We start from the raw sequence: 14,190 nt of genomic DNA, 5'->3' as shown, positions 1-14,190 counted from the left end.
CAGAATTAGGGGTTAGAATGATCTGCTGTGAAATTATATTTGTGGGGGATAATAAGTAAACGGGCATCCCCCTAAGTTCTTCGTGTAATGAAAGAAAAACAAAATAAGTATATTAAGTTCTATAAACATAGGGCAACCAAGAGAGTCCTATTCCTCATATATACTACCCCAATCTGAGCCAATTCAAAGACACCAAGGTTTATTGAATGAAGAAGAGGCTGAGTAACCTTGAAAACAGCTCTCCAACCACATCAGCACAAAAGCAATGAATCTTAATCCTAACCTCTCATGAGGAGGTCTGTCTGTGGCCATTTTCCAGTAGGGGAAGGGAAATATCCCATTCTCCGGATTTCATTAAACACTGGTTCATACCATAACACTCATTCTTTGGCTCCTAGATAGCCCTATATCCCACCATTAACAGGACCTGGTTCTATTATTTTCCATTGTTTTATTCTAACATTCTCTACATATCCCTTACAGAACCAATAAGAACCTGTACTTACTGAGAATAACTGTCCTCAACAGTCAGTAAAGTGCACATATTGGCTTCTTGACACCTAGACTAGGGTCCCAAGGGAAGCATCTGATCATAATATAATGTAAAGTCTAGAGCCATACCCCTGGGGAATTGCAGAAATGTGTCCACCATTGAGAACTGGAGCAGAAGGTGATGATCTGGACCCCTGGGTCTTAAAGAATTACAATACAAACCATTATCAGATGGTGACCATAACAACCAGGCTATTGGTCAGGCCTTATGATCCACTGGGTCCAACGGTGCTGAAGTGCTTGTGGAAAATGAAGATGCTTCATGGAACCCAGGTCAATCCCCACCAATAGAAGTACAACAGAAATGGAGGGTTTGGGAGAAATATATATCTGTTTGTTTTTTGAATAATAGCTCTTGACTTTCTATTGGGTTTTAGTGGAAACTCAACATCCAATGGAGCACCAGACAAAGATGAAACCGGGACTTCTCATTGTGGAGTGAGAATCATCTGACCCATCGGGCCACAAAGCCAGGCATTCCCAGCAGCACACCATCATTATTAGATGTGGAACACAAATGACTACCCCCATAAGTCACAGCGAGCTGTAGGAGCAAGCCTCGCATACTACCTGAGTGCCCACCCTTTTGTCTACTCTTGCACCCTTGATCCACACCCAGGGCCTCACTGAGAGCTTTCCATGATGAAAACACTGGGAAGCAGTAAAGCAGAACCAGGCTTTCAAGTGCCTCTACACATGTTTGGAACTAGGCCACGCTGAAGTTCTGTGGCATCACAACTTCACTCAAGGGCTCAAGAAGATTGAAAAAAAATACCCACCCAGTGGTTAGAACATTGAGGGGTATATGTTAGTCACCCTGCCTGGAAAATAGAGAAACTGGAAAGTGGTTAGCTGTTTAGCTGAATGTCAGGGACCTTGAGAAAATGAAATTACCTGATTTGTGATAAGAACATATGGAAGATGTGTGTGAATAGAGCTCTCAAAAGAGGCCCATAAAGTGAGAAAATCTGTATCCCATAAAAGAAAAAAATTATTGAAAGGGATTTTAGTCATCCTTTGGGTATTCTTTACCCACTTTCTGTGAATCAACAATTCTCCTTCTCCTTCAGCCACCACAGCACTGAGACTGATTAACAAAGTGGGCAAGGCATCAATTAGAAAAGTTATGCATGAGTTTTACAAATGAACTATTCTTCACTAGGCTAACCTGATTATTGGTCCTTTTCTACCCTTCTTCTGTTGGCACTGTCATCTTTGAACTCACAGAATGCCTATTCTCCATCACAATTTTACAGGCAACCAGTGCATCTTTAACAAAGATTCATTTTTCAGTGAAATAAGGGAAACATTTATTGTTATTACTTGTACCTTCCGACCCAATGGCATGACTCATATGACACTGAATGGGATTTGATCATTTAACAGGTGGAGTCCAAGGGGACAGGAGAGCACGACCAAGAGCAGCAGAGATTCTCCAGGTGATAACAAAGACTCCACAGACCAGGCAGACAGAGTGTAGGCACCTGAGCAACTGGCCTGGCAGCCAGGCACACATGCCCTGGTAGATCAGAATACCATTGGCTCAAGTTGGAGGGCCAGAATAACAGCAGGAATGGCAGCTGCATCTCCCACATCTGCAGACTTAGGGGCTGCACACTGGGACACCTTGAGAGGCCAGTTTGCCATTTTTCCTGGGACCCTTAACTGCACCTCTGTACAGACATTAATTTCACCCTCAGCACTAGGACAGGACTAGCACTCTGCACTACACTTTGTCAGTGAGGTATTACCCAGAAGCAGCATAGACATGGACGCTGCATATCAGGGAGTTCTTTGGACTCTTCAAAGAACTTAGAATGTCCTGTGTGGGAAGCATTTCAACTTTACAAAGCAAATAGAAATTAGATGGGAAGACAGTGGCATTGCGCAGGACACTATTTTCAAAGGAAGCTGCTGTTAAACAAATTATTGATGAGGAAGACAATTTTAAAATGAATGTTTTCTTTTTAACTTAAAATACAATGATGAAATATATAAACAGTTTTAAATTATAGATACAGCATGAAGCCACTTTCAGCTTCTTGTTCGACCTCCCATACACTACAGAAAATGTCATAGGAGACATTAAAATGCAATTGCACAAATTTACATTTAAAATAAAATTTAAATTTACACAAACTGCCCTTAGAAAAATTGCTACACAATAGCAACTTTGGATGTACTGAAATGTATACTTTGAAAGAACTTATCAGAAAATCTTTCCCATGCTGGTGTAAACAGTCTATAAAATATTCTTAAGAGCTCCAGTAATAGTTGCATCAGCATATCTTTCTCAAAATTAAAAAAAAAAATTAAAAAGTCATTTGTCAAGTAAATCTTGCATTTGCCAAGAGTTGTAGGTGTTGTCCAAGCTGGTTAGTTCAGTTGGTTGAAGCATCATCCCTGCACTGAAAGGTCCCTGATTTGATTCCCAATCAGGGCACATGCCTAATGTGTGGGTTTTATCCCTGGCCCCAGATGGGACACATGCAGGAACCAACTAATCAATGTTTCTCTCTCACACATCAATATTTCTCTCTCTGTCTCTCTATCTCTCTATTTCTCTTCCTTCCTCTCTCTTTCTTTCTAAAAAAGTTAATCTTATCCTCTGATGAGAAATTAAAAAAATTAGTTACAGGTATTGTTTTAAGTATATTGATTGAAAATGAACTTACTTTTAGTATAACTTTTAATGACCTTAATAAATTACAAACAACCCAGAAAGCATAGTATGATCATTTGAGAAGTCACCTTAATTAGTAGCATTTTTTGTCTTATACAAATTTATGGTACCAAACTATTTTTGCAACTGATCTTTATGTCATTACTCATGTATCACTGTTACCTTTATATAAACATTTCTAAAAGGTTTTTAAAGAAAAAGATTTCTTTTTTGTTGGTACTTTTAAACATCATTTTTTCTGCTTTATAAACAAAGGCCCACAGTTTGCATTGTTTCCTGCCCCTGTCAATTATGCAGCCTGCTCTGACAGGCCTGGCGGTCTCCATCCTTCTCTTTCCGACGGGAGTGCATATGTGATACACAGAGGTACAGCATCACTTTGGAATCATATTAGGAATCATATCAGAATGATATGCAGAGCCTCTGTTCTTGATATTGCCTTTGAACTGACACATTGGTCCTGAAGGGCCACCTCTACATTTACAAAAAAATAAGATCATTTGGGCTATTGTTTGTTCTCTTTTCCATAATGTCTAAAATAGCTCACATGTAGCCTCCCCAGAGGGAAATTCTCTGATCTATTCAAAAGTTCCCTTCCCACTGTCATATTCATCCTATTACCACTTAAAATATGCATTACTGCCTTAACTGATCTCTTCTTTGTTTGCCTGATTATCTCCTCTAAATTATATTGTAAGCCTCATAAGGGCAGAAATACTTTATCTTATTTAGCACTACACACCCAGCACGCTGACACAAAATGTCTACTGGAGAAATGTTTATTGAATGAGTAGGTGAATAAATGAATCAATAAAAGACAACTCAGCAAAGAAAACTGGCTCAGACCACAAAATAGGAAAGGGAAAAATACCTCTCAATTATTTCTTCATCAGTGCGCACAAAAGACCATTTTTCTCCAGGTCCTTGCAAGTATAAATTACTGTGAACTGTAAGTTCCCTTTTGTTAGCTAGTAAGAATATGTCTCACTTAAGTCCAAAATGTATGAAGCTGGGTTTCCATGAAGGCAGAGGTCGTCCATTTTTTCTCCTCAAGCATCGGGCTAGTTGTCACCATGCCACCAGAATGTCCACCCCACCTGACACTGTAACATGGGCCCTCCCCCCCCACCCCATCCAAATGCATCATGACCAGAGAGCTAAAGTCATGATGCAGAAACAAAAGGCGATTACTAGCTCTACTCTTCCCTCCCTGCTACAAAAGAGCTCTCACCCACATCTAGCTTCCCCTGCATGCATATATGCCCTCTTCTTCATTCCTCCTCACAAATAGACCTTCAGATGTGTTTCTCTATCATCTCATTACTTCAGTATGTGTCTTTGCTTTGAACACATGATCCATTTTATCTCCACATCTTACCAGTAATTTCTTGTTACATCCATTTAATGGAGGTCCCATTCCTCTTCTTAAAATTGCCATTTTCCACATTCACATTAAAAAGGATTCTCTTCCAAACTTAGGCCAGGGCCATTTCTCCAAGTGACAGAATTATTGTTAACTTCAGATCTGGCTACAAACTCCGGGGCTTTCCCATCTCCCCAGATCAGGCACGTGTCAGTTGGCAAAGTATTTTGAGCATAAGAGGATAACCCTTGAAACTATGTCAAGGTCATTGAACACCCTGATTTAGTAATTAGTGATAACATCATACAAACACAATATGAAGTCCTGAAAATACATTCTTTGAATGAAAGATAAACTTTCCAAAAAAAAACCAACACACACACACACATAAAACACAGTGACAATAACGAGGATAATAATGATCATGATATTAACAAGTATCTCAAATCTCATATATTCAATATTTTATAGGAAAACAAGATTCCAGAACCAAAGATGTTGGTTTTTCCTTCAAATATTCAAAGAACAAACTTTTATGAGATGTAAGAAGGCTCATGAGAGTGCACATGTATTTAGTAGGGTGATTCATAGTTTCTTATAATTCCCATGCTCTTTTCTACCCATTTTCTTCTTAGAATGTCCCTGGAAAGGGAGTAGATCATTTTCAACCCAATCATAAGGTGAAAAAGTTGAGATCAAATAAGTTTAAATGACTTCCCCAAGGTTCTTGAAGTTCACGTCCCTGCCTCCCACCATTATGATGAAACGCCTTGCTCCATGTAAAAACTCCGTGGGGTGTAATAAATTTGAATTTGATTATCACCATGTTCTCTGTGACTTTTGTTTAATTTGAAAGTCTTTCTCATAGAACAAGCTCCCATTCTAGGGTGGGGACACAGAAAATAGACAGTGACAGTAAGACAATGCATTGCCATGGATCTAATTTCATGAGCACTCAGAATTCTAGTGATAACCCCTGCTGTCCCTGTGCACTAATATACAGTAATCCTATTTGATGGATTAAGTCCAAAAGTTTGTGAACTGAAAGAAGAAACTTGTAACTCTGGGACAAAACAAAATCAATACAATTCTAGTCAAACACTTCAACCACCCACAGGAGCAATAACAAATGGTCACTTTTATTTGAGAAAACGTAAAGGCTAAAACAGCAATGTAAATATCTTAATACATTAAATTCTGGTTTTGAAAAGACAGGAAACTACTAACTGAATAAGACCTGGTTGAGAGAAGCTTTTTTAAAGCTTTCATGACTCTGAAACCATTGTAAATCCAGATTCAGAAGTGTTGATTGAAGAACACAAACATGCTAGGATCATCGTTATTAAGTGGGCAAATCACTCACTCATCAATTCATTGAATAAATATTGTCTGACAACTATTGTAATTTTCATCTATAAATTGAGAAAGGTCTTAGAAAATTTGAATTTGCTCAGTGCAATTAAAAAAGAAATGTACTCAGACAAAATGTTTTCTACTTTTTGTTTTTTCCTTCCTTAAAATGTTATTTTTATTATTTTTAAACAAATGGATTCGCTTGTTGAAATGCAATTAGCAGAGACAATTTTATAATGTTGACATGGCTGAGAATATGGAATGTACTAGATAACCCAGTGTAAATTATTGAGTTAGGATTGACAAAACTTCTATTGCCTTAAAATTGAGGTGCCAGCCAAAACCTGTTTGGCTCAGTGGATAGATCATTGGCCTGAGGACTGAAGGGTCCCGGGTTTGATTTCAGTCAAGGGCATGTACCTTGGTTGAGGCATATCCCCAGTAGGGGGTGTGCAAGAGGCAACTGATCAATGATTCTCTCTTATTGATGTTTCTAACTCTCTATCCCTCTCTCTTCCTCTCTGTAAAAAATCAATAAAAATATATTTTTTAAATAAAAAAATAAAAATAAAATTGAGGTGCCAGCACCACTAGTGCCTTCCACAGAGCATGTGTAGCTGTGTAGAGAATAGAGATCAGCATCTGTCAGTATGGGGCTACATGTCAGCCCAGTTGTCAGCCCAGTCTGAAAGACTCCAAAGTGAAAACAACTGTCTGATCAAATTAATCTTTGTTACTAGGATTTTTGAATTGATGAAGTTTGGATGAATTCCCTGGAACTGTGGTAAATGTCTTCACCACTACCATTAAAAAAGCTGTCAGTTAGAAAATTAGAAGGAAAGATTTAGTGATTAATCCTGCAAATAATTAGTATTTTCATTTTCTAGAGCAAACTAATAAATCTAAGAAATGTTCACATCTTTTCCAGGCTAAAGCATTTGATCAGGCTTGATAAATTAATTCAAATCTACTTGTTAATTCTTTAATGAAAAAAGCAGATTTTTTCCTGTCAAATTGAATTCATTCAGTCCTTTACTCATTCATTCAGCCAACATATATGAGCATCTACCAAGTGCCAGGCCCTAGACTTGTTACTGTGGAGGTGGGTAAAATTATCTTCCCTGTAAGGTGCCCATGTTTTGTAGGTAAGACAGGTGTATAAGCAGAAAATTTCCTAACAGTGTGGTAAGTCCAGTTGTAGAAATCTGCAAATCTGCACAAGGCATCAGTAAAGCCTTAAGGAAGGGGTCCAGGAGAGAACTGGCCAACAAGACTCCCTGAATGCAGAGACATGTGGTGTGCAGGCTGAACTTCCATCCATATCTCTGCATTTTATCTTTTTCTTCAATCCTATTGCAAATCAGGACATTCTTTAGTTCCTATTAATATAAAATATCTACCTGTCTTCTAGATTCTTATACTTCTTGTTGCCTCTAGGAATTTTCTTCATCAGATATCATTACCAAGCTCTCTCCTCACCTGTATTATATTTCTCAGCATACAAAATCACTTATTATTTTCCATTTGGAAGTTAAAAATAACTCTCTTTTTTCCACCTACCACCTAAATTCTATACCCTTCATAGTCCAATCTAAATGTTCCATTTCCTTTATTTACCCACCTCATACCTCATCCCATATCATCCTGGTTTCTGCCTTTATTATTTAAACAAAAATGTTCTAGTAAAAATCACCAGATAAACCCATGCTGCCAAACCTTATTGACATTTTAAACCACATTTTCCCTCAATCTCTCAGAATCAGTCAACACTAAAAACATCCTACATGTTTATTTTATTAATAACAGTCCTAGTTTTCCAAAAATCAGTCTTGGCCGTGACTTTTTAGCTACCTTTTTAGGTTTACTCTCTATCGGTTATATAAATGTTCATGTTTTTCAGGTTTTGAGTAGACAATCACTGCAGAACCCACTTCTCAGAGGTGACTGAGTCCCAGGAGCAGGTTGTCTAACCAAAAAGACATTGATTGTTTTGGGGTTAGAACCTCAGCAGTCATAAAGCCAAGTACTCCACTAATACAACTGATATGACTTTTGGTTCATTCTGAGATGACAGGCTTAATAACGGAGTTTATTAATTACCATTCTAGTGGCTAATGACCTTACCTAGCTCTGTGTTAAACATGTTTGGGATAGACTAATAGTTCCATCTTGGCAGTAAGGCCCATTCATTAGCAGGAAAATCTCACCTTTAAGAGTCTCTTACTCTGTGTTCTTCCTTCTCTGAAATGCCCATAGTTGAGATTGTCTACAAACTAGAACAGCTAAAATAAATAATAAATTTAAATTTACTTGACTTTTAATATGTTGTCCTTACCAAACCCCCAAGACTACTAAGCAGAATCTTCCTCCAAAAGCGTTAATTTCTGTTGCATATGAGATTCTGACCAAATGACCATAATCCTGGAAATGTTGGCCCATTCAACATCACCTGTTGTAACAGTGCTCTTTTGAATGCAGCTGAGAAACACATTGTCTCTGTGTTCAGCGTGCTCCTGAGATTTCCACAGTCACACATGAGGGAGTGAGAAGGCTAAAAAGGGCTAATTCCAATGTGACCCTGATATTTGGGGGATAGCAATTGGAATCCATGCCAGCAAGCTCAGTGTACATTCTTGATAACCTACAATTAAGTCACTACCTCCTTCCCAGATTCTGGTCTTGCAGAACCTGTTGCAGAGGCCATAAAACTGTGAACAGTGCACTGCCCAGAGAGAGGGTTATTAACCCTGGCACCAGGCCAGACCATCAGATAAGGCCTGGAGACCCCCAACACCTGGGGGCCTTCTTGCAAGGCCCATGAAAAGGACTGGAAGCATACTCCATATTTGCAGGACAAAGACCACAGGGAGATATAAAGGAAAGCCTTATGCATGTTTCTGCACTCAAATTTGGAACACTGTTCCCTGCCGGCATATTAAACAGTATCCCTCCTTTTCTTTAATGCACTGCTTGGTTTTTCTTTGGTCTTCTGAAACAACAGCTCTGGGGAAGATGCTCTTTTCAGAAATCATGTTGTCAGTCAAGGAGGTCTAAGATGCAAGGTTATCCCAAAGATTCAACAGCCCCTCACTAGCCTTCACTTGCCATGGCTGTCTAGTTAAAAATTTGCACATGACCTGGGACTTCCAGTAGTCCCACCACAAAATCACAAACACCTGCAACACCTTTTCCACAGCCACAGTGTCTCCAGGTTTGTTATAAGCTCCCTTAATCCCTTGAAGCAACTAAGAAACATTGGCTCTGAAATTTATATGGCACTTTGCTGTCTCAAAATAACAGATTACAACTGTGCAGGAATTACTGAAATTTTAATGCAAGAACTGGCTGTAAAGGAAGAATATATTTGCAGTTATATATTGTTATTTTCTTTACATATTTTGATGTCTAAATTCTGGTTCAGGAAAGACCTGAAGCAGAACTGACCTAGAAATTTCTATAGCTTGCCAATCTCTGTGAACCCCTGCACCATGTGTTTTCAAGGTGACTCAATGAGCAGTAGATAAACACTAATGATTGTGGATTAGAGAAACACAAAACACAGGTTCAATCACAGTGAAAGAAGAAATCAGCAGCAAATGTAGATGTGATGTGTAGCAGTTTGTTCAGAGCAGTCAAAAAACACCTCAGAAATAAAGTGAACATCTTCAAGAATTAGTATGTGAACTGGAAACTATCAATTGAGATTTGGAACTGAGATATTAGAAATTAAAAAGGGAAAACCAATAATTTTAAATAACAGATTTTTTTCTTTGTATTCAAAACCTGTTGGAAAAGACCTTTCTACCCAGAAAATATAAATATTGGCCCTCTATATAATGGAGGAGGAAAAAGTCTGGTCTAGGCACCAAACTCGAGTTGTGAGCAGAACCTGCTTGAAAGAAGAAAGGTCTTAACAGAGAATAAAAAGAGGATCTAGAGGGGGAAAGGAAGGGTTGTTATAAATATAACTTGTGGAGAGTTGGGGTTATAGTCAAGTAACAAAGCTGACTCAGGCCTTCTAGAACATGAGAGGTGAGGGTAGACAAAAGTTAGGGAAAGGAACAAATGATAGAGCTCACACCAACGCTCACCAAAACCTAAAGGTCCAATATCTGGAACAGCAGCAATGCACACTAAAGCATGTAGAGGAAAGATGCTGGTATAGCGAGTGTGAGAAGTTACTTTTCTGTGGAGGCATGAATTACATGTCTTTGCATGGGATAGGGGTTCAAATTATTTTTAAAGTGTCACAAAGAATTTCAGCCATGTTACAGTGCTGTCATCTGGTGCCCATTGTTCAACTCTCCGATAAGTTGGTTTATTTTTTTTAATTTATTTTTAATTGAATTTATTTGGTGACATTGGTTAATAAAATTATACAGGTTTCAGGTATACAATTCTACAATATACCATCTGTATGTTGTACTGTGTGTTTATCACCCCATCACCTTGTATTCCCTTCTTCTACCTCCTCCTCTGATGAGCTTATTTAAATGAAGAGGATGCATCTAATGCGAAATGAGAGATAAAGTCAAGAATGAAGTTCAGCCTGGTATACCTTGTGGCTTTATAATTATGTGATATCCTAAAGAGATCTATATCAAAAGTTTATAGGACAACAAGACACACTTGTAAGTGTCTTAAGTTCTGTAACTACCCAATTTCTCTACCAAGTGGAGTGTAACAAAGAACAGGCCAGCCTCTTTCTCTAAAGCAGTGGCCACACCTCAGGATGACCACAGAATTGGCTCTGAGGTCCATTAAGTTAACAAGAAAAAGGAGAAAAAGAAGGACAAGATCATCCCTTAAAAGAAGCCCAAGGTTTCTCTGCACTGTTCTTTAGTTCCAATAACCCGTGAGAAAGTTACAGTTTAGGATAACTTTCTGGCCACACTCATGGTTACAGCAAAATGTTGGTATGGTCTTATTTGCAAAGTAAAACCTTTGCCTTTAGCTTCTACAACTGCACCTCTTTATAAATGGATTGAGAAAGCCATATATATGATTTTGCTGAGCCCACACAAAAGTTGGGGTAGGCATGGTCAGATGTACGTTTTGGAAGATATCTGGGGCTACAATATGAAGGTAAATTGAATGTGAAGAAGTAACTGGCAGGGAGATCAATTAGTAGATAAGTTAGACTGAGGCTCAGAAGCAGAAATTCTCACAATCTTTTGTGTGTGAACATACTTTAAGGATTTGTTCAAAAGTTTCCTCAAGCTCTAAAATTGTCGCCATATTGACATATGAAATAAATGAAGCTATAGGGAGCTGGCTGAACAAAATTTATAGCAGTTGTATTTTTGTAGACTTTAACAATGTGCTTTGGGATCCCCTAATTCCTCACCCCAGACTGGAGTGTAGATCTATGTGTGGTTCAATTCCTTGTGTAAGCCTCTATTTTCTGGTCCTCTCTCCCTATAGTGAGTTCTCTCTCTCTCTCTCTCTCTCTCTCTCTCTCTCTCTCTCTCTCTCTCTCTCTCTCAGCTTCCCCCAACTCACCTGAAATGTTTATTTTACATATAGAAAGCAGTGCTGCACATAGAATAGACTTGTGAGGAAAGGCTTTTATGTTGAGTTTTCATTACCTTTTTTAATACTGCCTACAGATTAGTTGATTTTGGGGGCTACTCAACTATATTCTAGTCTTTCTTGGTCATCAATAATCTGATGTACATCTATATTCTCTAGAGAAACAGAACCAACAAGATATATAGAGCTATACAAAAGAGATTTATTACAGGAATTGGCTCACATAATTATCAATGCCAAGAATTTCCACAACTGCCAACTGCAAACTGGAGAATCAGAAAAGGCGGGAGGTATAACTCAGTCTTAACCCAAAGATCTGAGAACCAGAGAAGCCAATGGCAAGGGCAGTTTAAACAAACAAAGCAAATTTGCTCTTCTTTCACCTTTTTGTTTTATTAAAGGCCCTCAAGGGATTGGGCAACATTCACTCACCTGGTGAAGATAATCTTCTTTACTAAGTCTACTAACTCAAATGTTAATCTCTTCTGCAGACACCCTCACAAACATGCTCAGAAAAAAAAAGTGTTTTACCAACTATTTGGACATGCCTTAGCCCAGTCAAGTTAAACAAAACCCATCATTAGAATGAGAATAAGAAAGTGCTCGCTTGGGCAGCACACATACTAAAATTGGAACAGTAGAGATTAGCATGGCCCCTGTGCAAGGATGACACCCAAATGTGAGAATAGGAGAACAATTCACTTACATTCTCTGTGTACACAGATGCATACTCCATCTTTTTGGGAAGGACTCCCCATAGATAGAATTCACTCAGGCATTGATTACACACCCATCAAAAGCAGGAACTTAAGACCAACAATAATGTCAATCCTATTACAACTTCTCACATTTCTAATATTTAAAAATTGTGGTGTTTTGCAATGAATTATATATATATATATTTTTGCCAACACAATCCTCTCTAATAGCTTCATTGATCTGTAAACTGAGGTTCAGAGAAGTTGAGTTATCTGCCTAATGACACAGCTCAAGGTGGCAGAGCTGAGATTTAGTCAAATGTCTCCTGGCCCCAATCCAGTTCTTTCCCCCTCCTCCACCCGAGATAAATGAACCTGTTTATAATTTTGAAAGCTAGGGAATTATTCACTTTGTCTCATCTCCTTGGTTTTTCCTAAATAGTTTTATTAGTAAGCACTCTACTTTGAAACATTTTCCAGTTTGCAAAGCTTGTTATACTACTCATGCAACATAATGATTTTCCTGCAAAACTGAATAATCTGTATTCAGTGTGTTCACCTATGCTGAGTCAGAGAGAAAAAGGCATCTTTCAGTGTGTCAACATTGCTATACTTCTCTTGGGTCATGGCTATTTAAACCCTCACATCTATAAATTGGCTATTATATCACCATCTCCAGGGATTCCTTTAGTTAAAAAATTACAACTTTAGCCTTAGCCAGTGTGGCTCATCTGGTTGGGTGTTGTCACATGAATGGAAAGGTTTCAGATTCAATTCCTGGTCCAGGAACACGCCCGGGTTGCAGGCTGGATCTCCAGTCCCTGGTAAGGGTATGCAGGAGGCAACCAATAGATGTTTCTCTCTCTCTCTCTCTCTCTCTCTCTCTCTCTCTCTCTCTCTCTCTCTCTCTCTCTTCCATTTCCTTTCTCTCTAAAAGTCAATTTAAAAAACCTTTATAAAAGGTGATTACAACTTTAATCTTCATATCCAGCATCCAAATTGAAAAGGAAGTGAGTAATTTTCATCACCCAATTGCTGTTACAAAATAAGCTAGTTCCCTGGAAATTATGCAATTCATATAATTCATGTGTGGCATTTTGTTTGCCATGAAAAATATTTCTAAAACCATACTTACCCAGGACCCTTATCTAGAAACAGCTGTAGCATCCTACAAACTGGATTCTCTATACCTAATCTTCAAGGAACAGAATTTACTCTAAATTCCTTTCATCCATTTAGTCCCACCCCAATCTCCAACCAAGCAAAGTTGGAACATTTAAATTTCTTTCCTTTGTTTCCCCTTGTTCACTAGGTTTTAACTTAAGCCATGAGTTCTCTCTGGGGATCTGGATTCCACACTTACTCTTGGTTTGAACACATCTGAGCCCTATCATATAATGAGAAAAACAAGTGTTCTTGTTTCTCAGATACACTGTTAGATAATCACATGGCATTAGCCAAGTCAGTTAATTTTTTTAAAAGCCTAGATTATCTATCCATGACTGAAGAACACACTCATATAGTTCTTCACAAACTAAATGCAAAGTCATTTTCCTCTCTTCTTTTTCTTCTTGGAATGTTTCTGAGATTTTTACTGCAGACATAGTCAGGCAGGTATGTTTGGATATGAGAAGGCTAAGAATGCATGAAATCTGAACTAATTCCATGAGGACATTTGCTTTCTATGGATATATCAGATAACCATTTTGGATATCCTGAATAAGTCTTTATTCACATCTCTCAACAAGTATAGTAGATAAAATAAAACCAGCTTTATCTGTTCCATGTATCATAAAAGACTCCCATTCTTGGATCCTGATTTGACAGGGAATGTTTGGAGTTTATAATACCTTAAATTATATTAGTGAGGTAACACATGAAAACAAATCACAGAGACCCATAAGAGGTCATATTAGTTCAAATTTACTACAGTTATTGCTTCTAACATTTTAAATATTCTACATAATTCTGTAGCATGTTTATGTGAATATCAGGAGGATATGTTGGGG

The 14,190-nt window shown here is 38.1% G+C and overlaps 1 non-coding gene across 1 annotated transcript; it reads left to right on the top strand.

Annotated features, from left to right (window-relative positions):
- The first annotated feature begins 12,082 nt into the window (after positions 1–12,082).
- On the top strand, positions 12,083–12,184 carry LOC118719651. Its single transcript, XR_004988215.1, has one exon. It is a non-coding gene; the product is annotated as a U6 spliceosomal RNA (small nuclear RNA).
- The last annotated feature ends 2,006 nt before the right edge of the window (positions 12,185–14,190 follow it).

The sequence above is a fragment of the Pipistrellus kuhlii genome, unplaced genomic scaffold (genome assembly GCF_014108245.1).
Source record: "Pipistrellus kuhlii isolate mPipKuh1 unplaced genomic scaffold, mPipKuh1.p scaffold_m20_p_15, whole genome shotgun sequence".
Lineage (NCBI taxonomy): Eukaryota > Metazoa > Chordata > Mammalia > Chiroptera > Vespertilionidae > Pipistrellus > Pipistrellus kuhlii.
The sequence above is the reverse complement of the archived record's forward strand: the minus strand, read 5'-3'. Positions and strand labels throughout refer to the sequence as shown.